A 15,069-nucleotide genomic window follows, 5' to 3' on the forward strand; every position below is an offset into this window, starting at 1 on the left:
CACTTTCAATCTACAGGTGTCTTAGTTAAAATGAGTCTCTTGTAGGCAGCATATAGATGAGTCTTGTATTTTTATTCATTCTGTCGCCCTATGTCTTTTATCGGAGCATTAGGCCATTTAGGTTAATGTAATTATTGAAAGATACGTATTTATTGCCATTTTGTTTTGTGGCTGTTTTTGAGGTTTTTCTCTGATCTTTTCTTCTCTTGCTCTCTTTCATGGTTTGTTGGCTTTCAGTAGTGATATACTTGAATTCCATTCTCTTTATTCTTTGCATATTTATTAGTGGGTTTTGATTTGTGGTTACCATTTGGTTTATATATAATATCTTATCCATATACCAATGTATATTAAGTTGATGTTCATTTAAGTTTGATCCCATTCTTTACTCCTGCCTCCACCCTCACTCCCCATGTTTTAGGTTTTGTGTCATAGTTTACATTCTTTTATCTTGTGAATCTTTTGGCAGATTTTTCAGATATGCTTATTTTTACTGCTTTTTTACTTCCAACTTTTCATACTCTCACTTATCTTTCCCTTCCACCCAGAGTCCCCTTTGATATTTCTTGTAGGGCTGATTTAGTTTTCAAGAACTCCTTTATTTTTTGTTTGTGTGAGAAATTCTTTATCTCTACTTCTATTGTGAATGATAGCCTTGCAGATAGAGTATTTTTGGCTACAGATTTTTCCTATTAGGTACCTTAGACTATATCACACCACTAACTTCTGTCCTGCAAAGTTTCTTCCCAAAAATCTGCTGATAGCCTTATGGGGTTTCCCTTGTATGTAACTGTCATCCAGGTAACAAAAAAGGTCAGGTTGTTTGTATTGACAATATTAAAAGGAAGGTAATTTGTTTCTTCATGACTGTGGACATTTTAAGCTTTCACTATTCTGTCCTTATAATTATAAAGGATTGTTAGACTTTCTTATAATTATGAACTACCCCCAAATAAACAGAATTTATATGATAAAAGAAAGATATTATTCATAAACAAGAGAGGAAATTATATTAACAGAAAGATTTGAAGCTTCAGTACTAACATATCAGTGAAACACTGACAGAGGTATATAATTTGAATGCCATTTTTAAAGAATAGGATTATTCTATTAATTCTTCAGTTTTGTTGTTACACACCAAACAAAAGTGCCATATTACTAGTAGAACTAAACCTTCTCCCTTCAGATTTGTCATCACTGAGTAAAATATTCACTTTGAACCTTTTTTAAAATATTTTTTATTATATTATGTTAGTCACCATACGGTACATCCCTGGTTTTTGATGTAAAGTTCGATGATTCATTAGTTGCGTATAACACCCGGTGCACCATGCAATACGTGCCCTCCTTACTAAACCAGCCCTACAGGAGATATTAACAGGGGTTCTATAAAAGTAAAAAGGCCCCAAGAGTGATACAGAACAGAAAGTCACAATCTATAGAAACAAAGACTTTACAGGCAACATGGCATCATTAAAATCATATCTCTCAATAATCAGTCTCAATGTAAATGGTCTAAATGCTCCCATAAAGCACCACAGGGTTGGAGATTGGATAAAAAGACATGACCCATCCATTTGCTGTCTAGAAGAGACTCATTTTGAACCTAAAGATACATTCAGACTGAAAGTAAAGGGATGGAATACCATCTTTCACGCCAATGGACCTCAAAAGAAAGCTGGGGTGGCAATTCTCATATCAGACAGATTGGATTTTAAACTAAAGGCTATAGTTAGAGATACAAAAGGGCACTATATTATTCTTAAAGGATGTATCCAACAAGTGGATATGACAACTATAAATATCTATGCCCCCAACAGGGGAGCAGTAAGATACACAAGCCAACTCTTAACCAGAATAAAGAGACATATAGATAAAAATACGTTAATAGTAGGGGACCTCAACACTCCACTATCAGAAATAGACAGATCACCTAAGCAGAAAACCAATAAAGAAACAAGAGCATTGAATGCCATACTCGAAAAGTTGGACCTCATAGATATATATAGAACACTACACCCCAGAACCAAAATATACTCAATCTATTCTAATGTCCATGGAACATTCTCAAGAATAGACCATATTCTGGGACACAAAACAGGTCTCAACCGATAACAAAAGACTGAAATTATTCCCTGCATATTCTCAGACCACAACACTCTGAAATTGGAACTCAACCACAAGGTAAAATTTGGAAGAAACTCAAACACTTGGAGACTAAGAACCACCCCACTCAAGAATGAGTCGATAAATCAGGAAATCAAAAATCAATTTAAACAATTTATGGAGACCAAAGAGAATGAAAGCACAATGGTCCAAAACCTATGGGATGCCACAAAGGCAGTCCTAAGGGGAAAATACATAGCCATCCAAGCCTCACTCAAAAGAAGAGAAAAATCTAAAATGCAGTTTTTATATTCTCACCTCAAGAAGCTGGAACAGCAACAGAGGAACAGGCCTAATCCATGCACGAGAAAGCAGTTGATCAAGATTAGAGCAGAAATCAATGAATTAGAAACCAGGAGCACAGTAGAGCAGATCAACAGAACTAGAAGCTGGTTCTTTGAAAGAGTAAATAAAATTGACAAACCACTGTCAAGATTTATCCAAAAGAATAGAGAAAGGACCCAAATTAATACAATTATGAATGAAAAAGGGGAGGTCACAACCAACACCAATGAAATTGGAAGGATTATTAGAAACTTTCATCAACAGCTTTATGCCAATAAATTAAGCAATCTGGAAGAGATGGAGGCCTTCCTGGAAACTTATAAACTACCAAGACTGGAACAGGAAGATTGATTTTTTTAAACAGACCAATTAATTATGAAGAGATTGAAACAGTGATAAAAAACCTTCCAAAAAACAGAACTCCAGGACCGGATGGTTTTCCCAGGGAATTCTACCAAACATTCAAAGAAGAATTAATACCTATTCTCCTAAAGCTATTTCAAAAAATAGAAACAGAAGGTAAGCTACCAAACTCATTCTATGAGACCAATATTACCTTGATCCCCAAACCAGGCAAAGACCCCATCAAAAAGGAGGATTACAGACTGATTTCCCTAATGAATATGGATGCCGAACTTCTCAACAAGGTCCTGGCTAATAGAATCCAACAGTACATTAAACTTTTTAATTATTAAAATATTTAACAAACAATTTCAGAAGTCTCCTGGCTACCTTTTCACAGCCACCTGAAATTCTCCCTTCTCTTTGTTTTCTCTTTTAGTTGTGTCTCTGAGGCGCTCAATAGCTGCTTTAGTAACTGCATCAAGAACATAGATAAACAGGGGCTCCTGGGTGGCTCAGTTGGTTAAGCATCTGACTCTTGATTTCAACTCAGGTCATGATCTCAGGGTTGTGAGATCAAGCCCCACATTGGGCTCCATGCTAGATGTGGAACCTGCTTAAGATTCTCTCTCTCCATCTCCCTTTGCCCCTTTTCTCCACCCCCACTTGCACACATGAGTGTGCACTCTCTCTCTCTAAAATTAAAAAAAAAAAGAATATGGATAAACATAATCTGCTCTTAAAAAAACCTGCACTGTAGTTAATCTATAGTCATCATCTAAGTTTAAAGTCTTGGTGATTTATTTCTTTTATCAGTTACAAAAGGGACTTCCTCCTGTAGCGGAGAACAATTGGGCTATAATTATTTTTATTATGTGTATATTGGTTGGAAATGCTTTTGGTTAATTACTGACATGACTGTCTCTATAAAAACTGCAGTGATTGACTGTTAAAAGGAAGTAAATCATAAAATAACCAATAAAAATAAATATATAGAATGATCAGAAATGGCCTCGTCTAGAGTTGGCAAGTGAGAACTCATTAACCAGACACAATTTCTGACTCTAAGAGACTTTTAACTCAAGATAGAATCATGGCAAATAAGTTTCTTCATTGTGTCCAAAATATTTCAGGAGTTGTAAGTCACAGAGATAAACACCTTCATGAGAAGAGAGAAATTATTATATATGTCCACTACCTCTCCTCCATCACTCCTTTCCAAAGCTACCATTTCATTAGACCCTTGAACAACAGGATTTGAACTACACAGGTCTGCTTTTATGCACATTTTTAATAAATACATTATTGTACTGTAAATGTATTTTCTCTTTCTTATGATTTTAATAACATTATTCTCTTGCTTACTTTATTGTAAGAATACAGTATATAAGAAATATGACATACAAAATATGTGTCCATCAATTGTTTATGTTATTGATAAGGCTTCTGGTTAACAGTAGGCTATTAGTAAAGTTTTGAAGGAGTCAAAAGTTATGAGCAGATTTTCAATTGCATGGAAGAGGAGATGGTGAGTTCCCCTAATCCCTGCATTGTTCAAGGGTCATCTAAATTGCCTCCTTAAGGACTCTAGAACTTCCATGACTAACATGAATTTGGCAAATTAATCCTGCTTTTTATGATAGTAGTGTATATAGATATATGCGGAAAAACTATATATACTTACAATCCTATACCATTTATGTTATTTCAGTGTATTAAAATTTTACCCTCTGAGACATTTGCAGAGGCTACAAATATAAAATAAAAACAGCTCTTTCAGTGATTATTCAACAGAACATCAAACAGAATGTTAAAATAAACATCTAAGTCTCCATTAACTTCATATGTATTACCCATTGCATTTTTTAATCCTAGTCTTGTTTTTCTCTGCCTTCTATCCTCTCTCTTGCCCGTGTAAGCTTAATATAGTATGCAACTAGGAAGTTAGATTCACCATGCCCCACTTAAAAAATAGTTTTATAATATATTATATAACATATAACACATTTTGGTTAAATACACACAATGTCCAAATATCCATACCTCAGTAAACCCTCATTCACATAGATAACCAAGAACTGTTTATATTTTAAGAGTCATCCCTAGGATGCCATTCAGTAAAGTAATGTTTAGCTCATTTAAAAAATGAATCTTCCCACCATCAGCTAATATTTCATCCACATTGGTGGTGTTTTCCAGGATCTGACTGCTATATTCTTGTTATTTTCTTTACTTACATGTTTCTCATATTTTTCATAATTTCTTACCTTCTACAAAATTGAACCCTCAGTAATGACCATATCTTAGCAGCTGAGATTAGAGATTTCCTTTTTCACTTTTGATATTTACATATAATTTTTTTTAAGAGAGGGGGGATTCAAACCCATCAGCTGGTGGCAGTTCCACATAATCTTTTACATAACCAAAACTGGTTTATAGTTTAGCAAGGTAAACACCATTGATGATATCTGGAAGCTTACTTAATAACCTCTTTACTGGTTGTACTAAAGACTCTTTCTTAAATGGCAATGTCTATTTTACTTTTGATCTCTAAACTTCTACATTACTAATTAATCTTCAAGATCCTCTTCATTTCAAATTCTTGTTTTAGTTGTAAGACTCAATCAGGACTTCATATACTAGCAAAATTCTGCATAATATCTGCTTCTCTTTTTGCTTCTGTATTTATGAAAAGTCAAGTCACATTGATGAGTTCTTTGATGTGACTGGTATGCTTAGGTTATACTTTGATATTACGGTCAATTCCTATTTAGTCATGATAGTGGTGTATAAAGGTAGCATGGATAATTGAAATTAATCCATAGATTGTTTTGAACCCTTATTTCACTTCTCCCATTAAATATTTTCCTGTGAGAACTAATAAGTAGTTAAACAGAATGCACAAATTCTTACCTGCCCAGGCTTCAGAGGACAAAGAAAGGAGCAAAAGACAGGAGAAGAAAGGAGAAAAGCAATTATTTGTATAATTCAGAACCTGTATAATTAATCCTTAACCCAAGTTGACTGCTAAATGTTGTTAGAAACATTTTTTAAAAATCCTGTAACTGCTTATTAAATGCATTTCCTCTTATAATAGGTACATTATAATCAGTATGTAAAAATTGCCTTGACCACATACAGCCAATGCTTTTTAGAATGAATGCAACTTCTAAATAGGCTTAGCATATAGTTGCAGCCTTTACTTAATCAATTAACGATTGAACAAAATATAGTATATGCATATTTATTCTATTTTTCTTACATGTACCTGAGACACAAAAAGTGCTTAATAAATACCTGGTAATTAAGTTGTTGCTGTGAATTAGGAATAGAACACGGTGTATTCTGCTAAAAGCCCTTGGGTCAGCCCTCCCTCATCACATCAGTTTTTATTTCCATCATGATTACACAGAGATATATATATTTGAGACTCTGATCAAATGTTATTTAATATCTATTTATGTCTATATGCAAATTATTTTATTAATAGAAAATAAAAAACAGAAATCTCACTACCATCAGTACTAGGGAAACCTGATTATAATAATCAAATATCTGGCTGAGTGCCAGAGTTCGCCAGCTTTAAACCCAGAATTGAATTTCTTTTTTTTCTAATATTTTATTTGTCAGAGAGAGAGATTGAGCACAAGCAGGGGAAACAGCAGGCAGAGAGAGAAGCAGGCTCCCCGCTGAGCAGAGCCTCATGCAGGACTTGATCCCAGGACCCTGGGATCACGACCTGAGCCAAAGGCAGACACTTAACTGACTGAGCCACCCAGGCATTCCCATAATTGAACTTCTTGTTATATACCTATGATATGCTGGAAATGGCTGATTTTTTCACAGTTGCACTGTAGATCATAAATAAATATAATTTACCCAAAAGAGCAGCCATAATATAACAGGAAAAGAAAGGGTCTTTGGCATTCCAATATATTTAAGAGGTAAAGCCTAGCCAGTGGATGAGTCTGAGGCAATTCCTATGAAGACAGTAGATAACACCTGAATATCAGAAATACTCTAGAGTTTCTTTTTTTCTAAATTTAAATTCAATTAGTCAACATATAGTATATCATTAATTTCAGATGTAGTGTTCAATATAGAGTTTCATCTTGGTTAGTAATGTAATAGCCCTGTGACAAATGCAGGCAGTAAAGTGGCACTAATCAGGAAAATGACAGGGAAGTTACTTCTTGTTCTTCTACTGAGTGAAAAACTAAAGCACCATGATACTACTTAACACTTTAAATGACATTCCTTGTAATGAAAATGGACAATATAAAGGGTTAGTGAGATAATATGTAAATATTTTAAAGCATAGTTTTATGACTTTTTTTTTCAGAGTTGGAAAATATATCCTAGGCTACATGTAGAGCCAGTACCCCTGAGATAGTTATAAGTCTCAAAACTATGCATATAAATTTAGTAAAACTATTGTCAGTTCATGTATGCTTTCATTCATATTAACAAATCCACTGGTTACTAGAGTAGACATTCTCAAATTGTCTTATTTAACAATTAACTTGCAAAAGCATGTTAAAACATTGGAAAATTCAAGAGTCTTACACTGGTAAATATTTCTCTCATTATATTCACAAAATCTTAGGAATAATAACATGGACAGCCTAATTAAATATGAAGAAACAGAATTTATTTTGTGGAGATGACAAACTAATCACTTGTAGAGAAATATATAGGTAGTTCCCCAAAACAGACAAACACATTAGCCAAGATTTAATTAAATTTGCTTCAAAGGTGTTAGTGCAGGTTTGAAAAGTAATAAGTGTTATTTAATGACATGTCAACTGGATTTTATCACTCTAGGCTTTGACTCAGTCTTTATTGCCATTATAAATTTTCTTTTTGCTCACTTTCCCTATACAATTTTGGAAAAGACTTGTATTAACATTTTCTTTTGGCATTTGATACATCTCATTTTTTGACAGAGATATTGTTTCTATCTGAAGAAGACTCTCCAAGAGTGAAGACTCAGAATCTGCATTTTAAGAAATTTCCCAAATGCGTTGGAGTTAAGATGGCGGAAGAGTAGGGGACCCCTTTTTCAGCCGGTCCCCTGAGTTGAGTTGAATAGGTACCAGACCAGCCTGAACATCCATGGAATCAGCCTGAGACGCAGGAAGATACATCTGGATCTCTTCAAATGAACATCTCCAGTGCTGAGTATTGAGGTACGAAGCGGGGAGCCGTGAAACCGCGCAGAGATATCGGAAGATAAACAGAAGGGGAAGGGAGCTACCCTGATCGGGCACCAGAAAGTGGTAGCCACCTGCACGGGGGAGCGGGCAGACTCGCGGACCCGCACCCGTGAGACAGCAGACTGAGACCATGAGCCGGGGAACACGCGCCACCAGATTGAAACGGAGCTCCGAGCTCCAGAGTGCTCACTGGAACCAGACTGAGACCAGGAGCTCCGGGAGCGTGCAGGGCGGCTGGCGGCTGGCGGTGTTAGAAACAAAAAGGACAGAGACGCGCCAGCCCTGGAAGTGAGGGATGGGACGCTGGGTGTGGGGCGCACATCCCGGGATGCTGCAGGGTTGAGCAGCACCAACAGAAACAGAGTTAAGGTGGCCAGAACATCAGTGGAGAATGGTCTGTGATCCCTCTGTTCTGAGACAGAGGCTGAGATTCGGCCACTGCTGCTCTGACTCTCAGAAGAGGCACAGCAAACCGCCAGGGAAAGCCACCTGAGAACAAAAGCCTGGAAAGACTGGCTCACAGTGTGCCCACTCCCATCCCCCCTGGCAGGGGACACAGAGACTCTACCCAAACAGGGTTGCCTGAGTATCGGCACAGCAGGCCCCTCCCCCAGAAGGCAGGCTGAAAAATCAAGAAGCCCACATCCCTAAGATCACTATAAAACAAGGGCGCACGGCCTGGGTCCTGGTCAATAATTTGGGTTCTGGACAACCCCGCAACCTCTCCTCATCAGAATGACGAGAAGGAGAAATCCCCCCAGCAAAGAAAAGACAATGAGTCTGTGGCTTCTGCCATAGAACTAATGGATATGGATATAACCAAATTATCAGAAATGGAATTCAGAGTAGCAATGGTCAAGATGATGTGTAGACTTGAAAAAAGTATTAACGAAAATGTTAATGAGAATATAGAATCTCTAAGGGCGGAAATGAGAGCGAATCTGGCAGAAATTAAAAATTCTATGAGCCAAATGCAGTCAAAACTAGAGGCTCTGACGGACAGGGTGAATGAGGCAGAAGAACGTATCAGCGAATTGGAGGATGGAATAGTAGAAGAGAAAACTAAAATAGAATCTGGACTTAAAAAAATCCACACTGATGAATGTAGGTTACGGGAGATTACTGACTCAATGAAACGTTCCAATGTCACAATCATCGGCATCCCTGAGGGGGTGGAGAAAAACAGAGGTCTAGAAGAGATATTTGTACAAATTGTAGCTGAAAACTTCCCTAATCTAGCAAGGGAAACAAACATCCATGTCCAAGAGGCAGAGAGGACCCCTCCCAAGCTCAGCCACGACAAACCTATGCCACGTCACGTCATAGTGCAATTCGCAAATATTAGATCCAAGGATACAGTATTGAAAGCGGCCAGGGCAAAGAAATTTCTCACGTACCAAGCCAAAGATATCAGGATTATGTCAGACCTGTCTACACAGACCTGGAATGAGAGAAAGGGTTGGCAGGGCAGTTTTAAAGCTCTTTTAGAGAAAAACATGCAGCCTAGGATCCTTTATCCAGCAAGGCTGTCATTCAGAATTGATGGAGAAATAAAGACCTTCTAGAATCACCAGTCATTGACCAATTTTGTAACCACGAAACCAGCTCTACAGGAGATATTAAGGGGGGATCTGTAAAATTAAAAAGGCCCCAAGAGTGATACATAACAGAAAGTCACTCTCAATGGAAACAAAGACTTTACAGGCAACATGACATCATTAAAATCATATCTTTCAATAATCAGTCTTAATGTGAATGGCCTAAATGCTCCCATAAAGCGCCACAGTGTTGCAGATTGGATAAAAAGTATGACCCATCCATTTGCTGTCTACAAGAGACTCATTTTGAACCCAAAGATACATCCAGACTGAAAGTAAAGGGATGGAATAACATCTTTCACGTCAATGGACCTCAAAAGAAAGCTGGGGTAGCAATTCTCATATCAGACAGATTGGATTTTAAACTAAAGACTATAGTTAGAGATACAAAAGGGCACTATATTATTCTTAAAGGATGTATCCAACAAGTGGATATGACAATTATAAATATATATCATAGGAGGTAACTAAGAGTTTGTGGAATGAAATTGCCTCTAACATTCCCTCTTATACTTACAACTTAATACATTGTACCTCATACAAAATAATTCTCTGGAGGGCCTGCTAAAACAGTGGTTACTGAATCTTACTCTCAGAGTTTCTGAATCTGTGAGTGGGGCCCTCAGATTTGCATTTCTAACAAATTTCCAGATGATGATGCTATTCCTCCAGAGAAAACATGCTTGGTTTAAGTAGAAACAAACAAGAATATTAGTAATGCCTTGCATCTCAAAAACCACAGTGCAACTTCAAAATCAGTTTCATTTTTGAAATTTACTAGGTGAGCAATTTTCATTAAATATATTTTCTATAAAATGAAGTCCCTTAATAACTAAAATACAAAGTAGAAATATAGTATTCTGCAGAGGTTATTTACAAAATTATTACTAGGTATTTATCCAAAGAATACAAAAACACTGATTGAAAGGGTTACATGCACCCTGATGTTTATAGTAGCATTACCTACAATAGCCACACTATGGAAGAGCCCAAATATCCATTCACTGATGAATGGTTAAAGAAGGTGTGGTATATATACACAATGGAATATTACTGAGCAATAAAAAAGAATGAACACTTGCCATTTGGAATGATGTGGATGGAGTTAGAGAGTATTATGTTAAGCAAATAATTCAGTCAGAGAAAGACAAATAACATATAATTTCACTCATATGTGGAATTTAAGAAATAAAGGAAGTGATTGGGGGAGAAAAAGAAAATGGCAAACCAAGAGTCAGAATCTTAACTGAAGAAATCAAACTGATGGTTACCAGAGGGTAGGTGGGTGGAGGATGGGTTAAACAGATGTGGGGATTAAGAAATGCACTTGTGATGAGCACTGGGTGTTGTATGGAAATATTGAATAGCTGTATTGTACAGCTGAAACTAACATTGCACTGTATATTGACTAACTGGAATTTAATAAAAACTTTAAAAAGTATTATTAGAGCAGAGGAGGATATGCTAATGATTCTGAGGAGGTTTCCACCGAAGGTTTGTGCCATAGTATATTTTTCTTCTTGATTTTACTCTGACCTGGCCCACAGTAAACTGAAGGAAGTTTCTTCAACTGGCATCTCTTTTAAATAACCAGAAGACTAAAGGACAAGATTGTCATGGATAATTAAAATCTATTGAAAATGTAGAAATTTAACATTGCATTTTCATTTTAAAATTGTTTTGCTTTGTATCAAGAGCATTTAAAAGGACAACACTTAATTTTAATTTTTTCATTAATTTTTGGCATACAAAATTGATTGGAGATATCAGTAAGCTGCAAAATGGCTAAAAGTTGGACAGCAAAAAAGTGAAAGAGAAAAGACTCAATAATCAACAAACAAAGCATTAAGCCTCTAACGACTGATGATCAGCTCTACCAGGGAAATCCACCTAATTGATCAACCTAATTTTCAGTAGCTTAGAAGTTAGTTTTTGAAAATCTTTTTTAATCCTAGCAAGCCATATTGTTAATAGCTGTGTTTTGGGCTTATATAGGTAGATTTCACATGTTTTACCAAGTGGTGTCTTGGTTAAGATGAACTGGAAATGAATTGCTTATTGATAGGGAAATTTTAAACAAAAAGAAATAAAAGTTGAAAACACTTTCTTTGGTGTATACAGCCTGACACTGATCCAAAATGCACTGCCAAAGGGGCGCCTGGGTGGCACAGCGGTTAAGTGTCTGCCTTCGGCTCAGGGCGTGATCCCGCCGTTGTGGGATCGAGCCCCACATCAGGCTCCTCCGCTATGAGCCTGCTTCTTCCTCTCTCACTCCCCCTGCTTGTGTTCCCTCTCTCGCTGGCTGTCTCTATCTCTGTCAAATAAATAAATAAAATCTTAAAAAAACCAAAAAACAAACAAACAAAAAAAACCAAAATGCACTGCCAAAATGGTTTATTTGGATTCTACCTACTGAAGAATCTGGGAGCATCTTTCTTATTATTACTGATGCCCCAACCTAGAACATCCCTCCCATTCGGCTCCACCAAAAAAAATTCTCAAAGACCAAACCTTCTTCTACTTTCTAGGCATATTCTGGACTAATTCCTATCTGACACGATCCAAAGATTAGTAAAGTCCATATTGGAATGGATTTTAGCAGTCACTCAACATGGATAAGACTTTGTTCCTGATTGATGGTCATTATGCTTGAACATTCCTAATGATTTGAGGGCTTTTGACTTTACAAAGCAGCCCCTGTCATTTTTGAACACTTGACTGTTAAGCTGAAACTTGCCTCCCTGTCAGTTCTCGTTTGTGGTTTTGGTTTTGCGTTTTTGAGAACCACACAGTAAGTCTGCCTTTCTTTGTCCTGGTAGTCTTTCAAATATTTGAAGGTAGTTATATTTTCTCCAGATCTTCCCTGATTTAAACTAACCATCCTCAATTCTTGGAGCCTTGCCTTATATCATATATTTTTAAGATGTTTCATCATTCCTGGTCTCTCTTTTCTAGACTCAACTATTTATGAAATTTTTAAAAGATATTATTTATTATTTATTTATTTATTCATGTATTTATTTATCTAGAGTGCAAGCAGGGGGGAGGGGCAGAGGGAGAGATAATTCCAAGCAGACTCATGCTGAGTGTGGAGCCCCACTGGAGGTCCAATTTCAGGACCCCAAGATCATGACCTGAGCTGAAATCAAGAGTCAGACGCTTAACTGACTGAGCCACCCAGATGCCCCCATTTATGATTTTTTATTATGTTCAGTTAGCCAACATATAGTACATCATTAGTTTTTGATGTAGTGATCATTTATGATTTTTTTTATTTTTTAAAAATATTTTTTTTTTTAAAAAAAAACAATCAACTGAACAAAGCGGATTTTGTCTGATCAGGGTCTAGGATTGTAGGACTCTTAACTTTCTTGCTTTAGATGCTAACTTTTTCTTTTTTTAAAAAAGATTTTATTTATTTGTTTGTCAGAGAGAGAGAGCACAAGCAGGGGGAGCAGCAGGCATAGGCAGAGGGAGAAACAGGCAGCGGAGAAGCAGGTTCCCCGCCGAGCAGGGAGCTCCATGTGGGACTCGATTCCAAGATCCTGGGATCATGACCCAAGCCAAAGGCAGACACTTAACCAACTGAACCACCCAGGCGTCCCCTAGATGCTTTTTCTTAATGTAGTTTAATTCTCAATTATTATTATTATTTTAGATTTTATTTATTCACTTGACAGAGAGAGGGAGCAAGTGAGCACAAGCAAGGCAGCAGCAGAGAGAGCGTGAGAAGCAGGCTCCCCACTGAGCAGGGAGCCCATTGTGGGTCTTGATCCCAGGACCCTGAGATCATGACCTGAGCTGAAGGCAGACGCTTAACTGACTGAGCCACCCAGGTGCCCCTCAGTTATCTTTCTTAACAGCTATGGTATACCAGCTCATACTGAATTTATAAATTTTGTAAATAAAATTTTCCCACCTTGTTTATTGTCCATCCTGTACTTGCGCAGTTGATTTTTGTAAACCTAAAAGTAAGACTTAACTGTTCAGACCTCTCAAATCTGATCTTGTTGCATTAGAATTTTGAGTCTTTTGAGATTTGAAATCTTGGTTAATATCCGTGCTTTAATTATTCCTCTCAGATTGTTTTCACCCACGATTCAATAAGCATGGCTTTAATTGATACATTGTGTGCAGAATGGAGACAGATACCTATGACATGGTACTAGCAACATCTCTGACTTTTGAATACCAATTACTTTAGCTTACACCACACAATCTATGCTTTTCTATATCTATTCATTCAACAAAGTTTCATGCCAGGTACAGTTCTAGGTACTGGGGACGTAACGGTAAATAAGAGAGGTAAAATCCTAACCTCGGGAAAGGCAAAATAAATAAGCAAATTATGCGATTTCCCACAGTGATTTGAGAAGAATAATGCACAGCAAGAGGATAGAGGATGTAGTGTGATTGGGGATGCTATTTTAAATACATTGGTCCATAAAGACATATCTGAGGAGGTAAATTTTAACTGGCCACCTGAGTGAAGTAGTATGCTATGGGAAGATCCAGGAGAAGAGTTTTCTAAGAAGGTAAAGCAAGTGCAAAGTCTCCAAAGAAGGAACAGAATTTCCAGAAAGAAAGAAAGAAAGAAAGAAAGAAAGAAAGAAAGAAAGAAAGAAAGAAAGAAAGAAAGAAAGAAGAGAGGAAGAAAAAACAAGGCCAGTATAGCTTAGTGAACCGGGGCACAAAGATGTGGTAGAAAATAAACTATAACAAGGATTTTGGATTTTATTGTTAATGAGTTGGGAAGCATTTGGAGGGCTTTAAGTTAGTGAGTAATATGATCCTATTCAACGTTATAAAGAATACTTTGACAGCTGTTAAGAGAAAGTATTAAAGAAGGTAGTAGTAGACAATACCAAACCATGTAAGATGATTTTGCAGTGGCTCAAGCTAGAAATGATAGTGACTTTAACTGTTGTAGTAGTAATGGAAGAAGTAAGGAGTGCTCAGATTTTGGATATATTTTGAAGGTACAACCTATAGGATTCATGGATGGCTTGGATATAGAGTGTGAAGGGAAAAGAAGAATGAGCAACTGGATGAATTTAATTGCCTCTTTTTGTACTCTGGTTTCATATTTGTCTTCTCTTGTTAGTTGGACTACAAATTCTTTAAGGGTAGGGATCTTGCCCTTCTTTTTCTCTCAAATCACTTCAGTTCAGGATACGCAATAGACACTGGGGTGCCTGGTTTGTTCAGTTGGTTAAGCCTCCAACTCTAGATTTCAGCTCAGATCTTGATCTCAGGGTCATGAGTTCGGGCCCTGCATTGGTCTCCATGCTGGGTATGGAGCTTACTTAAAAAATTAATTTAGAAAAGCTATGCAGTAAGTACGTAATGAGTGTGTTATTCTATCATAGGTAGGCCATCTCTGAATCCTCCATTTTCATTCTAATCATTCCTTCTTTGAAAGTTAATAATTTCTCTTTATTACTGTTCTTAATACCCTGATC

Source organism: Ursus americanus, chromosome X (genome assembly GCF_024610735.1).
Source record: "Ursus americanus isolate L20-20 chromosome X, mUrsAme1.1.p, whole genome shotgun sequence".
NCBI classification, from domain to species: Eukaryota; Metazoa; Chordata; class Mammalia; order Carnivora; family Ursidae; genus Ursus; species Ursus americanus.